This window comes from Nanorana parkeri, unplaced genomic scaffold (genome assembly GCF_000935625.1).
Source record: "Nanorana parkeri isolate BGI_ZX_2015 unplaced genomic scaffold, ASM93562v1 scaffold4560, whole genome shotgun sequence".
NCBI classification, from domain to species: domain Eukaryota; kingdom Metazoa; phylum Chordata; class Amphibia; order Anura; family Dicroglossidae; genus Nanorana; species Nanorana parkeri.
In genome coordinates, this window is record NW_017310822.1 from 1 (window position 1) to 4,460 (window position 4,460).

Consider the following 4,460-nt stretch of genomic DNA (forward strand, 5'->3'; position numbering starts at 1 on the left):
CGTGTCATCGCTGGGGACACTGTGAGGAGAGTCTTCCTGTCTCCGGTGGTGATAATGGGGCGGATCGGTCCTGAAGACAGGCGGGGAATGTCTATAGCAGAGGTAACTCCTTTCCTCCGCAGGGTGCGTCCCGGGTGGCGGCCTCCAAGTCTCGCTCTGACAAGTCGCGCACCGTGACCGTGGCTCCCATCCCACAAGTCAGCGTGGACGTCATACCGGGCCGATTCACCGAGGATGACTGGCTGTCCATGGTGGCTACTGAAGACGGAGAGGAGGTGGTGGGGGAGATCGTGGACTCGCTGATGAGCCGCGTCATGGAGGAATGCTACAAAGTGTACCTAGAGAGACAGGTGAGCCAACCCCAGAGGAGCAACCGCGGTAGGAGGAGCTGGGAGGGTTTATAGAAAGTAGTGGGAGGAGTTATTGTATTATACATGTGTGAATATAGGAGGAGTGGGAGGGGTTATAGGAAGCAGTGGGAGGAGTCATTGTATTATACATTTGTGCGTATAGGAGTGGGAGGGGTTATAGGAAGCAGTGGGTGGAGTCATTGTATTATACATGTCTGGGTATTAATAGGAGGGGTTATAGGAAGCAGTGGGAGGAGTTGTTATATTATACATGTCTGGTTGATAATAGGAGGGGTTATAGTAAGCAGTGGGAGGAGTTATTATATTATACATGTCTGGTTGATAATAGGAGGGGTTAGAGTAAGCAGTGGGAGGAGTTATTATATTATACATGTCTGGTTGATAATAGGAGGGGTTATAGGAAGCAGTGGGAGGAGTCATTATATTATACATGTCTGGTTGATAATAGGAGGGGTTATAGGAAGCAGTGGGAGGAGTTATTATATTATACATGTCTGGTTGATAATAGGAGGGGTTATAGGAAGCAGTGGGAGGAGTTATTATATTATACATGTCTGGTTGATAATAGGAGGGGTTATAGGAAGCAGTGGGAGGAGTTATTATATTATACATGTCTGGTTGATAATAGGAGGGGTTATAGGAAGCAGTGGGAGGAGTTATTATATTATACATGTCTGGTTGATAATAGGAGGGGTTATAGGAAGCAGTGGGAGGAGTTATTATATTATACATGTCTGGTTGATAATAGGAGGGGTTATAGGAAGCAGTGGGAGGAGTTATTATATTATACATGTCTGGTTGATAATAGGAGGGGTTATAGGAAGCAGTGGGAGGAGTTATTATATTATACATGTCTGGTTGATAATAGGAGGGGTTATAGTAAGCAGTGGGAGGAGTTGTTATATTATACATGTCTGGTTGATAATAGGAGGGGTTATAGGAAGCAGTGGGAGGAGTTATTTTATTATACATGTCTGGTTGATAATAGGAGGGGTTATAGGAAGCAGTGGGAGGAGTTATTATATTATACATGTCTGGTTGATAATAGGAGGGGTTATAGGAAGCAGTGGGAGGAGTTATTATATTATACATGTCTGGTTGATAATAGGAGGGGTTATAGGAAGCAGTGGGAGGAGTTATTATATTATACATGTCTGGGTGATAATAGGAGGGGTTATAGGAAGCAGTGGGAGGAGTTATTATATTATACATGTCTGGTTGATAATAGGAGGGGTTATAGGAAGCAGTGGGAGGAGTTATTATATTATACATGTCTGGTTGATAATAGGAGGGGTTATAGGAAGCAGTGGGAGGAGTTATTATATTATACATGTCTGGTTGATAATAGGAGGGGTTATAGGAAGCAGTGGGAGGAGTTATTATATTATACATGTCTGGTTGATAATAGGAGGGGTTATAGGAAGCAGTGGGAGGAGTTATTATATTATACATGTCTGGTTGATAATAGGAGGGGTTATAGTAAGCAGTGGGAGGAGTTGTTATATTATACATGTCTGGTTGATAATAGGAGGGGTTATAGTAAGCAGTGGGAGGAGTTATTATATTATACATGTCTGGGTATTAATAGGAGGGGTTATAGGAAGCAGTGGGAGGAGTTATTATATTATACATGTCTGGTTGATAATAAGAGGGGTTATAGGAAGCAGTAGGAGGAGTTATATATAGAATTATAGGAGTGGTTATATGAAGTAGGAGGAGCTATAGAAAGTCTTGTCCGAGGGTGGGCTGGTTATGTAGATTCATATAACAAATAATTGTATTTTCAGCTGATCCCGTACACCATCAGCCAGGCACTGGACGCCATGATTCAGATGGTACAGTGGACATTTATTCCTCGAGATGAGGGAGATGATGAGACTTACCCAGAGCAGACCTGGCAAGAAGAACCTCAGCCATGTCCTAATGACTCCTGGGCCCAGGGGTGTGTACCCATCACCCATCCTGTCCCCACAGCCAGCTCCGGCCTGCCCCAGGTATGTACCCCCTCTCATTGCCTTGATACACACCCTGTAATCCTCCACCAGTCATTGACACACATTGCACGTATTACAGCCGTATGGATCAGTATAGCGCTATCACAGGGGTGTTCTCCATGACCCATCACTAGCAGACACCTCATGGAGAGCATGGTGCTGGTCCTCAGGCTTCTTCAGCCTCTGACGCTAGTTTCCTCAGCCTCAGTATACAATACATGACAATGAGAGCACAATTGTCATTATCACTCACCTAGTGGAGGCCAAGCTCACGAGGAGACTTGTACCTCCAGGCCTAGACGCGTGGAAGTGGTGATAGGGAGCGTGATGACACGGAGTGCTGGTGTTGCAGGCACTAATGGATCTCTGCAGGTGCCAGATAGGTTGTATTGCTGCGAGTCGTGGGCAGGAACCAGCTGCAGGAACACCAGGCAAGAGACCCCTCAATCTGTCCATGTCATACTTCAGTAGATGTAGAGGCATTCACGGGTCTTGCAGTGGAGAGAGGTCAAAGCTTCAGCGTTTTGTTGTCCACACTCCAGTTTATAGAAGCCAGGTGGCACCAACACCAGTGCTAAGTGCGCATGCGTGCCAACACTGGAGCTGGACTGGTTCCTGGAGCTGGAATGAACTGGACTTTCCTTACACGCCTCAGTTCTTCTCAGTACTTTGGTCTTTCATAGTCCTTGACTTTAACCCATGAGTCCCTTTTATTTTATTTACTTCCCCATCTTTCTGATCCTAAACAGGCATCATCAGAGTACCCCATTACAAGTATCCCCGAGCAGGAAGCCGAAACAGAACCCCAGGAAGTGGAAACCTCCACTTCTCCCAATCCTGAGGAACTGCTCACCTCATCCCAAGAACTGGACCACTCTCCGAAAGAAGAGACCAACATCGAGACTCCAGTGACTCAAAAGTCCCCACCGGTTATCAAGCCAACCCCACCCCCTGAACCCCCAAAGAACAAGACTCGATATCGCCTATATCGTGGACCTCTACGCTCGGCGGGGCTGAGGAACATCACAAAGTCCCTGGAGGAGACGGAGCAAGAGATGCTTTTCGACGAGTTTATAAAAGTGAAAGAAGAGGAGGACCTCAGCGAAAACATCAACCTCCTGCCAGCTCTGCACAACATCCTGAAGATCCAACTCGGGAGGCCACCTCAGAGAAAAGATGTCATCTACGATGAGGCAGGCAATGTGCTTTCTGTACCAAAACTGGACCTGGCCAAGCTCCCCCAGCATCATGTACGGCCCCACATTGTGGTGCTGGACTCTAGAGACGCGGAGTGTCGGGTTAGAAAGCCAAGTCGGGTAGATGTACGAACGCCCCTCCACCAGCTACAAAGAGAGAGAAGAGTCAGGGACAAGCTTAAACGGTCTCAGGTTACCGGACAGAAGTATGGTCCTTTAACATATGACTCCCAGACATTACAGGCCTACCCCTTCACTGGTTCCACCACAACAGATTACACTGAGGACCCGATGCCCAACACTGCCGGCATCATTCTAGATAACATACAGCTTTCCCATGGAGTGATTCTACGAGACGGCAATATGAATGAACGAGGCTCTGCACGCAGTCATCAACAGAGAGAGTTGGTCTGGAGGGAGGGAAGCGGGCAGCTACAGCCAATCCGACCTTCTGCAACTCTTCCAAGCCTGTCCGTGGAACAGCTTATAAAGAACAATGTCCCCCAGGTCCATCAACTTGTGTCCTTCATGCCATCCTAACCTTCTGCATAGGTCCTGGTGTACTTTGTGCCATAGAACCTTTTGTTATCCAGCAACTTGTGTACTCGATGCCTTATTTTTTAACTTCTTGTGTGCTCCATGCACCTCATCTTCTGTCCTCCTGATCCTTGTGTGCTCCATGTACCTCACCTTCTGTGCTCCATGCACCTCACCTTCTGACTGACTCCTTGTGTGCTCCATGCACCTCACCTTCTGTCCTCCTGATCCTTGTGTGCTCCATGCACCTCACCTTCTGTCCTCCTGATCCTTGTGTGCTCCATGCACCTCACCTTCTGACTGACTCCTTGTGTGTTCCATGCACCTCACCTTCTGTCCTCCTGATCCTTGTGTGCTCCATG

General features: G+C 47.2%; 1 long non-coding RNA gene across 1 annotated transcript in view; it reads right to left on the reverse strand.

Moving 5' to 3' along the window:
* Positions 1-4,292: 4,292 nt before the first annotated feature.
* LOC108803953 overlaps positions 4,293-4,460 on the reverse strand; it is a 1,706-nt gene continuing 1,538 nt past the window's right edge. The window contains exon 3 of the long non-coding RNA XR_001942312.1: positions 4,293-4,391. This is a non-coding gene — a long non-coding RNA (uncharacterized LOC108803953). The remainder of the gene's footprint in view (positions 4,392-4,460) is intronic.